The sequence below is a fragment of the Oryctolagus cuniculus genome, chromosome 10 (assembly GCF_964237555.1).
Source record: "Oryctolagus cuniculus chromosome 10, mOryCun1.1, whole genome shotgun sequence".
NCBI lineage: Eukaryota > Metazoa > Chordata > Mammalia > Lagomorpha > Leporidae > Oryctolagus > Oryctolagus cuniculus.
Genome location: NC_091441.1, coordinates 49,333,657 through 49,346,803, shown reverse-complemented (window position 1 = coordinate 49,346,803; position 13,147 = coordinate 49,333,657).

Sequence of the window (13,147 nt, the reverse complement as noted above, 5' to 3'; positions counted from 1 at the left end):
AATCATCTATTATTTTTCACTTTATGTTTCTGTGTGGGAACAAACTGTTGAAATCCTTACTTAAGGTATACTAAGCTGATCTTCTGTATACTAAGATAATCGAAAATGAATCTTGATGTGAATGGAAGGGGAGAGGGAGTGGGAAAGGGGAGGGTGGTGGGTGGGAGGGACGGTATGGGGGGGAAAGCCATTGTAACCCATGAGACGTACTTTGGAAATTTATATTCATTAAATAAAAGATTAAAAAAAAAAAAAAAAAAAAAAAAAAAACCCCAACATATGACATTAGCAGTAATGAATTAATCTTATTTATTGACAGATGAAGGGTAAGGACTTGATTCAATATGGTGTTTGAGACGTGGACCTTGGTGGAGGTTTAGTGGATATTGGTGGTTTGCCTGTGGAAGGCAGTTCTCATCAGAAAGTTGGTTATATAAATCATGTTTAGTCCAGCTCTTCTCTTTCTGCTTCCTGGGTCATCATGTGACCATCCTCCCACCTGTGTTCTGCTGTCCACCACTCTCATCTATACCAGACTACACAGGCCATGGACTATGATCTCCTTCCTTCTTAAGAAGTTCCTCCGGTACTCCTTGCAAAAATGAAAAGTTGATTAACACAAGAAGTAATTGATTTCCAAGTATTTCAATGTTCTTTCCCCCCACTTTATCTTTTCCAAGGTTCTGCATCTTGGTATAACAAGGTATGGATAAGGGAATTAATATTTTTGATTATCTATTGTGTACAAGGTACATATACGTATTTTCACCTTATCTTTAATGTTAGCAAAACTTATATTTCTTCCATATCAATATTTTACTAATGAGAAAAAGAGTCTGAGAGGATAAAAGTGATGTTCTTCAATAGCACATAGTGAGAATTTACTAAAGGTCTACCATCTTATCGTGGTGAATGAGACAAGCATAATTCCTGCCCTCTAAGAAAAAATACTTAAATGTCTTAGGCAGGCACAGAACACAGAGGGAAAATTCAAGATATCAGTAAAAATAAGAACAGAATAAAAAACAAAGAATAAAAGAACTTGGGGAAGAAGTATGTTTGGAATGACTGAACAAAACTAAAAGCAGGAGAAAGTGTTTAGAAAGTATACTTCCTACATGTCTGTGATGACAAACTTATTCCAGGGAATACCCATGAAAGGGGTGCTTTAAAGTCTTGCTTCCAGAAAATTAGAGAATGAAGATTTGAATCCAGAGGTATTTTGTTTCAAGCTTGAACTCTCACTATATCACATTGCATTAAATATTAAATGATAGACATTTAAATGAGTTCAGCATCGTAGTCATTAAAATACTTAGAAAGTTTTCTGGAATATCCTTTCATTACAAACTTGGAAGCAATACAGGGACAAAATTGTATAGTATTAAATATTGATCTTCATTTTCCCATTCTTCCATTTGTTATCTCCTCATTTTTCATTTTCCCCTCCTCTTTCTTTACCAATTCATTGCTCAAGTGCTCATGGTTCTAGGTCTGACCTATAAAGAAATTATAAATTAATTTATATGGAGGCACAAGAGACCTCGAATAGCTAAAGCAATCTTGTACAACAAAAACAAAGCCGGAGGCATCACAATACCAGATTTCAGGACATACTACAGGGCAGTTGTAATTAAAACAGCATGGTACTGGTACAGAAACAGATGTATAGACCAGTGGAACAGAATTGAAACACCAGAAATCAACCCAAACATCTACAGCCAACTTATATTTGATCAAGGATCTAAAACTAATTCCTGGAGCAAGGACAGTCTATTCAATAAATGGTGCTGGGAAAATTGGATTTCCACATGCAGAATCATGAAGCAAGACCCCTACCTTACACCTTACACAAAAATCCACTCAACATGGATTAAAGACCTAAATCTACGACCTGACACCATCAAGTTACTAGAGAACATTGGAGAAACCCTTCAAGATATTGGCACAGGCAAAGAATTTCTGGAAAAGACCCGGGAGGCACAGGCAGTCAAAGCCAAAATCAACTATTGGGATTGCATCAAATTGAGAAGTTTCTGTACTGCAAAAGAAACAGTCAGGAGAGTGAAAAGACAACCGACAGAATGGGAAAAAATATTTACAAACTATGCAACAGATAAAGGGTTAATAACCAGAATCTACAAAGAGATCAAGAAACTCCACAAAAACAAAACCAACAACCCACTTAAGAGATGGGCCAAGGACCTCAATAGACATTTTTCAAAAGAGGAAATCCAAATGGCCAACAGGCACATGAAAAAATGTTCAAGGTCACTAGCAATCAGGGAAATGCAAATCAAAACCACAATGAGGTTTCACCTCACCCCGGTTAGAATGGCTCACATGCAGAAATCTACCAACAACAGATGCTGGAGAGGATGTGGGGAAAAAGGGACACTAACCCACTGTTGGTGGGAATGCAAACTGGTCAAGCCACTATGGAAGTCAGTCTGGAGATTCCTCAGAAACCTGAAGATAACCCTACCGTTCGACCCAGCCATCCCACTCCTTGGAATTTACCCAAAGGAAGTTAAATTGGCAAACAAAATAGAGGTCTGCACCCTAATGTTTATTGCAGCTCAATTCACAATAGCTAAGACCTGGAACCAACCTAAATGCCCATCAACGATAGACTGGATAAAGAAATTATGGGATATGTACTCTTTAGAATACTATACCGCAGTAAGAAACAACGAAATCCAGTCATTTGCAACAAAATGGAGGAATCTGGAACACATCATGCTGAGTGAAATAAGCCAGTCCCAAAGGGACAAATACCATATGTTCTCCCTGATCGGTGACGACTGACTGAACACCAAGAGGGAAACCTGTTGGAGTGAGGTAGACACTATGGGAAATGGTGGCTTGATCAGCATAGCCCTGACTGTTAATGAACAACTAAATACATTATCCCTCTTAGTAGTTTTTTTATCTGTTCTACTTAATATGACTGGTTTAGATCTGTAATTGATGCACAGTTATTCTTAAGTGTTGAAAATTAACTGAAATGTGATCCCTGTTGAACATGGTGGTGGGAATGGGAGAGGGAAGAGATGTATAATTTGGGACATGCTCAAGCTGACTTGCCCCAAGTGGTGGAGTTGGAAGCATACCAGGGGATTCCAATTCAATCCCATCGAGGTGGCACGTACCAATGCCATCTCACTGTTCCAGGTGATCAGTTTCAGTTCACAGTTGGTCATGGTGAAGGGACTGGGAGTCAAAGGGAGCACATAGACAAGTCTAGTACCTGCTAACGCTAACTGATGGAGTAAATAAAGGGGAGAGTGATCCAACATGGGAAGTGAGATACTCAGCAGACTCATAGAATGGCAGATGTCCTAAATAGCACTCTGGCCTCAGAATCAGCCCTAAAGGCACTCGGAGCTGGCTGAAAAGCTCATGAGAGTATTTCAGGCATGGAAAGCCAAGACACTCTGGCAAAAGATCTCTGCGAGTGAGATCCCAGTGGAAAGAACAGGTCATCAAAGAAGGAGGTACCTTTCTCTGAAGGGAGGAGAGAACCTCCACTTTGACTATGACCGTGTCTAAACAAGATAAGAGTCGGAGAACTCAGAGGGCTTCCATAGCCTTGGAAACTCATGACTGGAGCATAGGGAGATTACTGATGCCATAGACAGGAGTGTCAATTGGTAAAGTCAACAACAGGAGTCACTGTGCACTTACTCCTCATGTAGGATCTCTATCCTTAATGTGCTGTACATTGAGATTTAATGCTATAACGAGTACTCAAACAATATATTTCACTTTGTGTTTCTATGGGGGTGCAAACTGTTGAAATCCTTACTTAATGCATACTAAACTGATCCTCTGTAAAAAAAAAAAAAAAAAGAAATTATCAACTCCCAACTTGACTCTCACTGGGATTAAACATGACAATAGGTCTGCTCTGATTTCATCATCATTTAAAAAAATCATCTATTATTTTTCACTTTATGTTTCTGTGTGGGAGCAAACTGTTGAAATCCATACTTAATGTATACTAAGCTGATCTTCTGTATATTAAGATAATCGAAAATGAATCTTGATGTGAATGGAAGGGGAGAGGGAGTGGGAAAGGGGAGGGTTGTGGGTGGGAGGGACGGTATGGGGGGGAAGCCATTGTAATCCATAAGTCGTACTTTGGAAATTTATATGCATTAAATAAAAGTTTTTAAAGTTCAAAATAAAAAAAAAAACTTAAGTCTGAAAAAAAAAAAAAGAAATTATAAATTAATTTACTCAACAGACTACTCAAGTGCCCTACTGAAACAAAACTGCATTCTTTTACTCTTTTAAGGATAAATTCCAATGCAGCCACAGAAATGTGTTAGTGAGCAACCAGATGACTTTCTCTGAGTTAGCCAGAGCAATAGTTACAAAAGTTCAGGTCGAGTGAAGAGCAATACTATAATGGAGATTGAGAAATTATGGGTCTTGTTACAGGAACATTCAAGTTCTTCTCAAATTCCAGTGTTTAGGAAGATACATTGTTTGTCTCTGCTTAAACAAGAAGCTTATGCTAAGAGAAAAGTCCAGAGGTTAGGTCAATCCTTGAGAAATGATTAGCCACAGAGATTTTCCCAAGGCATGGATCCTTGCATTCTCTAATTTTGTATTTGAATGTGATTGCCTAATTTTGGCTGTGAATGTGGGGAAGCCAGAAAATTTTTGAGATAGAATTCCATTTTCTCTTCTAGATTATTGGTTAGAATTTGGTTTGGATCAGTAATTATAAAATTATCTTAATAATTGATTCTGTACCTGCTGTCAACTGTGGGTCATCTCAGTCCATTTTCTGATGGGCCAGAAGCCATATCCCTGCAATCAACACCATAATTAGCAACTCTTCAGGAGGTCCCAGTGGCGCAGTGATAATTAAATTGGTCAAATCTATACTCAGTTTTTTTTTAAATCAATCAATTATTCACTGTTGGGAATGCTTGTTAATTATTACAGTATTTTTCAGGTATATAGAGATATTTTAGTTTTATCCATTTGACACACTCTTTAATACTCTATTTTCATTAAAAGGCATATCGATGACAAAGATGTATATTTTAAAATATCATAAATTTGCTGCTGATATTACTGGGCACAGTGTATATTATTCATGTTGCCATTCTCAAAGTGTAACCAAGAACACATTTACTCTGCTATGGATGGGAGGAGTTTAATAATAATTTCAACATTTCCAGCAAAATGTTCATGGGTATTGCTGAAAACCTTTTATGAGGTCTAACTACTCTGAGTAATGCTGGCTTTTTATAAAGATTTCTCCACACTAAAACTTTTCAAGGCTTTTAATAAGAGGGTACTTCATAATGTTCGTAGAAAACCGAATTAAAAGATAATTTTTTGGTGCAAAAACATTTTGAAATTCATGTACACTTTTTCATGAACTTTCTGAAGACCCCTCATATATTAATAGAAATTGTGAATCTCTGAGAGAAGTGTAGAATACTAAGTGTCTTCAGAGTTCACGTATTTCTCCCCAGTACATGGAACGTTCTCTAGGATTGACCATATGCTAGGCCATAAAAGGAGCCTCAACAAATTCAAAAAAAATTGAAATTATACCATGCAGCTTCTCAGACCACAGTGCAGTGAAACTCAAAATCAACAACTTAAGAATCTCTACACCATATGCAAACATATGGAGAATGGACAACATGATCCTGAATGAACAGTGGGTCATCGAAGAAGTGAAAAGAGAAATCAAAAGATTTCTAGAAACAAATGAAAATGATATCACAACCTATCAAAATCTGTGGGACACAGCAAAAGCAGTGCTAAGAGGAAGGTTTGTAGCAATTGGTGCCTACATCAAGAAGCTGGAAAGGAACCAAGCAAATGTACTCTCCATGCACCTCAAGGATTTAGAAAAACAGCAGCAAATCAAGCCCAAATCCAGCAGGAGGAAAGAAATACTAAAGATTAGAGAAGAAATAAACACAATTGAAACAAAAAAAAAAAATACAAAAGATCAACAAAACCAGGAGCTGGTTCTTGGAAAAAATAAACAAAATCGACACACCATTGGCCTAACTAACCAAAAAAAGGAGAGAGAAGACCCAAATCTGTAAATCAAAGATAGAAATGGAAATGAAACAACATACACAACAGAAATAAAAAGAATCATCAGAAACCACTACAAAGAGATGTATGCTAACAAATTGGGGAACCTGGAAGAGATGGATAGATTCCTGGACACATACAACCTTCCTAAACTGAGCTGTGAAGATATGGAAAATCTAAACAGACCCATAACCATGGAAGAAATTGAATCAGTAATAAACGCACTACCAAAAAAGAAGAGCCCAGGACCGGATGGCTTCACTGCTGAATTTTACCAGACATTTAAAGAACAACTAACTAACCCCAGTTCTTCTCAGATTATTTAAAGCAATTGAAAGGGAGGGAATCCTCCCAAATTCTTTCTACGAAGAATTGTAGGCATTTAAAATTAACAGAAAAGTGATCTCTGTTAAATATAGGAGTGGGAGGAGATATATAGGTTGGCACATGCTCACTCGGACTTACCTCCAATGGTGGAACTAGAAATGCACCAGGGGATTTCAACTCAATCTTATCAAGGCGGCATGTACCAATGCCAGCTCACTTGGTAAAGTGTTAAGTATAAGTACATAACCGATCAAAAAAGATAGGGTAAGTGTCGAAGAGATTTCACAAATAAGACCAGTGTAAGCAAATAATGAAGGATAGAATTAAAAGGGAGAGAATGATCCTGCGGGGGAAGCAGGACACACAGCAGACTCATAGAATGGCAAGCGCCCCAAACAGCACTCTGGCCTCAGAATCAACCCTTGGGACATTCGGATCTAGCTAAAAGGCCCATGAGAGTCTCACAGGCATAGAAAGCCATGACATGGTGGCAAAAACAACCTAAATGAAAGATTCTGGTGAACAAGACCCCAACGGAAGGAACAGGCCATCAAGGAGAGAGGCGCCTTTCTCCGAAGGGAGGAAGGAACCTCCACTGTGATACGGCCTTGACTAAACAAGTTCAGAGTTGGTGAACTTAAGGGGCTTCCATAGCCTAGACAGCTCATAGCAAGAGTCTCAGGTGATTGCTGACGTCATAAATAAGGGTGCCAATTGTTAAATCAACCACGGGAGTCACTGGGTACAGGCTCCCCACGTAGGATCTCTGTCCTTAATGTGTTTTACTATGAAACTTAAAGACAACACTACTAGTTGAACAATACCCTATACTTTCTGCGGTTGTGTGAGTGCAGCCTGTTGAAGTCCTTGCTTAATGTATACTAAGTTGATCCTCTGTACATGAAGGTGATTGAAAATGAAACTTGATGAAGGGTGGGATGGGAGAGGGAGTGGGGGAGGGGAGGGCCGCGGGAGGGAGGGAGGTGGGGGGGAATCCACAACAATACAGAAGTTGCACTTTGTAAATTCACATTTATTAAATAATAAAAAGGTAAAAAAAAAAAGAATACTAAGTGTATTAAACCTGTTTGACTTACTGAAGTTTTTAATAGAACATCTTATCAGTCCACCAAAGTAAATATACTTTGGAGGATGCTGGGTGAAGCATCTAACAAGCCAACTTCCCAGTACTTCTTACTGGTTGCCTGTCACCTGCCAGAGTGCTGGGTTATGCCCTGTAGGCCTAGGTTCCTTGGAAAACATTGTTTAAAAGATTTATTTATTTATTTATTTATTTGACGAATAGCATTACAGAGAGAAGGACACACACACACAGAAAGAGAGACAGAGAAAGATCTTCCATCTACTGGTTCAGTCCCCAAATGGCTGCAACAGCCAGGACTGGGCTGGGCAGAAGACAGGAGCCAGGAGCTTCATCCAGGTCATCCACGTGGGTGCAGGGACCAAAACATTTGGGCCATCTTCTCCTTTCCCAGGTTCATTAGCTGGGAGCTGAAACACAAGTGGAGAAGCTGAGACTTGAACTGGCACCCAAAGGGGATGCTGACATTGCAGAAAGCTTAACCTGCCATGCCACAATGTCAGCCCTGGAAAACATTTTTTTTAAGTCATACTCTGAATTGATTCTTTTCACTAAAGGTATCTGAAATTTTGGTTTTTGAAAAAATTGTGAAATTGTTCATACTTTTCTTTGATATGTTCTTGCCTTTTTTTTTTTTTTTTGACAGACAGAGTGGACAGTGAGAGAGAGAGACAGAGAGAAAGGTCTTCCTTTGCCATTGGTTCACCCTCCAATGGCCACCACGGCCCGCGCGCTACGGCTGGCGCACCGCGCTGATCCAATGGCAGGAGCCAGGTGCTTTTCCTGGTCTCCCATGGGGTGCAGGGCCCAAGTACTTGGACCATCCTCCACTGCACTCCCAGGCCACAGCAGAGAGCTGGCCTGGAAGAGGGGCAACCGGGACAGAATCCGGTGCCCTGACCGGGACTAGAACCTGGTGTGCCGGCGCCGCAAGGTGGAGGATTAGCCTAGTGAGCCTCGGCGCTGGCCTTCTTGCCATTTTTCTAATGCCTTTTTTTTCCATTTTCATTTTAAGTTTCCTTGTTCACAAGTTTCTTCTCTCTTTACATCACATGTCTTTATTCTTTTTCATTTTTCTAAGTTCATTAATTTTATTTATGTGAAAGTCAAGGAGACAGAGACAGATACCCAGGTTGACTCCCTCAAAGCTTTACGACAGCTGGGGCTTGACCAGGTCAAAACCGGGACTGAGAACTCAACCCAGATCTCCCCGAAGGATAATAGGGACCCAACTACTTGAGCCATCACTTGCTGCCTCCAAGGGTATGCATTAGCAGGAAACTGAAATTGGGATGGAAATGAGACTTGAATCCAGGTACTCCAATATGAGTGCATCTCAGGTGCCATGTTAACCACTGTGACAAACAAACACCCCACATCTTCGTATTCGTGCTTGGAAATGTTTCAGGGTCACTCATGGAAATTCTTTCCTTGGATAACTTCCCCTGTGGTACATCATACAAGATGTAAATGACCACTTTCCCCATCATCTCACTGTGGTTTTACTGCATTCCATTGTGCCAGTTAGTGCTCAGATGTCAAATGACCTGCTGTTCATAACTGATAACTAGCTAAAAAGGTGGGCATTGTCAGAGACGAGCCAAGGATATCTATGTTTATACTGTAATAAAAGGTAGCACGTCTTTAAGCTGTGATTTCAGAGAGTTCAGCAGTGGGGAAGACAGTTTTACTCACTGAGATCTTTAGACCTTCTCAGTATCACAAAACTCTATGATCTCAAGAATGGCAGAATTCTATTGCATTTATTTATTTTTTATCATTTAATTGTGTGTAGGTAACAGAGTTATTATAAGATAACTTATGATCTAAGTTTCATTAAGTAGTTAAATAAATATGAGAGTAAAATTATAATCCAGAAAACAAATGAATACCTAAAATTACAAAAATCCATGGTAATATGCATTATTCTGATAAAAAATATTTAATCTGGGAAAACATTTTGAGTTAGGTTAAAATATAAATAAGAAAGCTTACATGTATTCAAATTGCATATACAATCATCAAACAGAACTAACCTGAATATGCAAATGTTTTATGCTAAGGCATCCATCAAGCTGTAAACCAATACCCTAAGATGACTTTTTAGTTGGCCTCAAAGTTCTAATTTTACTGTCAAGCTAGCAAGGTATCTTCAATGAAATTGCACCCTGGATGTTTTAAGGCTTAATCATGACATGAAATGTAATAACAGACTCAGTAGTGCCAGAGTATTTAGTGTCTAACAATATTACCATTTTATCACTCTAGCTTTTAATATCCATCCAGGAAAACATATAGGTAAATAGTTATAAATCCTTTAAAAATTTCTCACCCCAAATTTCTCACACTGGAAATACTTTTATGTTTTGATGGATTGCTTTCTTTTGTTTTCTTTCCAAAAGATAAATTTTTTTTAAAAAGTTAATATAACTATAAGCCTCTTTTATTGCATATATGTTCATTTCCTTCAAAGAAACTAATTCATTAGCATTGACAAGTAACAACTTATATTTTATATAAGTAAAGTAATACAATAGCAATAGGTAATTAACAAGTAAATACTCATATATATATATAGGTTTGTACATCTCAAATATTTTTATATGAAATGTATGTCTTTATCTGTGACTTTCTGATCAAATTAATTTTTTTAACTTTTATTTAATGAATATAAATTTCCAAAGTACAGCTTATGGATTACAATGGCTCCCCGCCTCCATAATGTCCCTCCCACCCGCAACCCTCCCCTTTCCCACTCCCTCTCCCCTTCCATTCACATCAAGATTCATTTTCAGTTCTCTTTATATACAGATCAGTTTAGCATATATTAAGTAAAGATTTCAACAGTTTGCACCCACATAGAAACACAAAGTGAAAAATACTGTTTGAGTACTAGTTATAGCATTAAATCACAATGTACAGCACATTAAGGACAGAGATCCTACATGAGGAGTAAGTGCACAGTGACTCCTGTTGTTGACTTAACAAATTGACACACTTGTTTATGGCATCAGTAATCACCCTAGGCTCTTGTCATGAGCTGCCAAGGCTATGGAAGCCCCCTGAGTTCACCGACTCTGATCATATTTAGACAAGGTCGTAGTCAAAGTGGAAGTTCTCTCCTCCCTTCAGAGAAAGGTACCTCCTTCTTTGATGACCTGTTCTTTTCACTGGGATCTCACTCGCGGAGATCTTTCATTTAGGTTTTTTTTTCTTTTTCTTTCTTTTTTTTTTTTTTTTTTTTTTGCCAGAGTGTTTTGGCTTTCCATGCTTGTAATACTCTCATGGGCTTTTCCACCAGATCCACATGCCTTAAGGGTTGATTCTGAGGCCAGAGTGCTGTTTAGGACATCTGCCATTCTATGGGTCTGCTGTGTATCTCACTTCCCATGTTGGATCATTCTCTCCCTTTTTTATTCTATCAGCTAGTATTTGCAGACACTATTCTTGTTTATGTGCTCCCTTTGGCTCTTAGTCCTATCATTATGATCAATTGTGAACAGAAATTGATCACTGGGACTAGTGAGATGGCATTGGTACATGCCACCTCGATGGGATTGAATTGGAATCCCCTGGTATGTTTCTAACTCTACCGTTTGAGGTAAGTCAGCTTGAGCATGTCCCGAATTGCACATCTCTTCCCTCTCTTATTCCCACTCTTATATTTAACAGCAATCACTTTTCAGTTAAGTTTCAACACTTGAGAATAACTGTGTATTGATTACAGTATTCAACCAAAAGTATTATGTAGAACAAATAAACAAAAAACAATACTAAGAGGGATAACGTATTAAGTTGTTCATCAACAGTCAGGGCAAGGGCTGATCAAGTCACCATTTCTCATAGTGATCATAGGATCTGTTTGCTTGAAAGACAACATAATAGAGAGAGAGAGGGAGGGAGAGACAGGAAGGGAGATCTTCTGTCTACTGGTTCATTCTCCAAATGGCTGCAACAGCCATGTCCGGGCCAGGCTTAAACCAGGAGTCTGGAACTCAATCCTAATCTCCCAATAGGTGACAGGGGCCCAAGGACTTTGGAAATCCTCTGTTGCCTCTCAGACGCATTAACAAGAAGCAGGATTCGGCTGGCGCTGTAACATAGTGGGTAAAGCCACTGCCTGCAGTGCCAGCATCCCATATGGGCACCGGTTCGGTTCGAGATCTGGCTGCTCCACTTCTGATCCAGCTCTCTGCTGTGGCCTGGGAAAGCAGTAGAAGATGGCCCAAGTCCTTGGGCCCCTGCACCCATGTGGGAGACCCAGAAGAAACTCCTGGCTTCTGGCTTCGAATCGGCGCAGCTCTGGCCTTTGTGGCCATCTGGAGAGTGAACCAGCAGATAGAAGACCTCTCTCTCTCTCTCTCTCTCTCTCTCTCTCTCTGTGTGTAAAACTGTGACTTTCAAGGAAAATAAATAAGTCTTTAAAAAAAGAAAACAAGAAGCAGGATTGGATGTGGGCAGATAGGATTCTTACCTACACTGAATTGGGTGCAAGTAATGGCTTAATCTGCTGTGATACAAAGCTGAATCCTCATTAAATAATTTGAAGAGTTTTTCCATTTCTGTTGTATAAGGTGTTTTTTTTTTTTTTTTTTTTTTTTTTTTTTTTTTTTTTTTTTGACAGACAGAGTGGACAGTGAGAGAGAGAGACAGAGAGAAAGGTCTTCCTTTGCCATTGGTTCACCCTCCAATGGCCACCGCAGCCAGCGCGCTGCGGCTGGTGCACCGCGCTGATCCGATGGCAGGAGCCAGGTGCTTTTCCTGGTCTCCCATGGGGTGCAGGGCCCAAGCACTTGGGCCATCCTCCACTGCACTCCCTGGCCACAGCAGAGAGCTGGCCTGGAAGAGGGGCAACCAGGACACAATCCGGAGTCCCGACTGGGACTAGAACCTGGTGTGCCGGCACCGCAAGGTGGAGGATTAGCCTAGTGATTCGCGGCTCCAGCTCTGTTGTGTAAGTTTTACACTGAGATTTCAGGAACTTTAACTGGATGGCAGATGTTTTAAGTAATACATCTTATTCCCAACACTGCAATAAATTTATATTTAGTATTTTAACTTCAGAGAATTATGACACTGACATATGGGCATTTTGAAATAATGATAGTATGATATCAAAATATTGTGTTTGTTTACATAAATTTCTTTCATAGAAGGATCTTTCCTTTTAAAAATATGTGTATAATTTCACTTATGGCATTATTATGCAATTTACCTGTTTAAACTCATATATGCATTTCTTTCTTGTCAACTGAAAGTCATCTTCATCTCTTGTGTTGATCATTATTGCTGGCACACAGTGTTGGATTCATATTGGTCTTTGTGGCAGCAGTTCCTGCAGAAAGAAGAATGAAGTCTGGCATTCCATTTGAAATATTTTGATGCAAATAGATATCACTTCCAATTAAGACACAGGCATCCACACACTAAACTTATCTTTAGAGTCTGGCACATCACAGATAACTAAACTGAACTTCAGACTGTATCTGAGAAAGAGTCTCCTTCATATTTTGTGAAGAGACTATCAATAAATAATTCTGTATCTTCTCTGCTTCATCTTCCCCCTTTTATCTTTTCCTATTTGGTCAGTAAAATATGACTGTAAAGTGTGACTAATATATTACATATATGTACTACTGT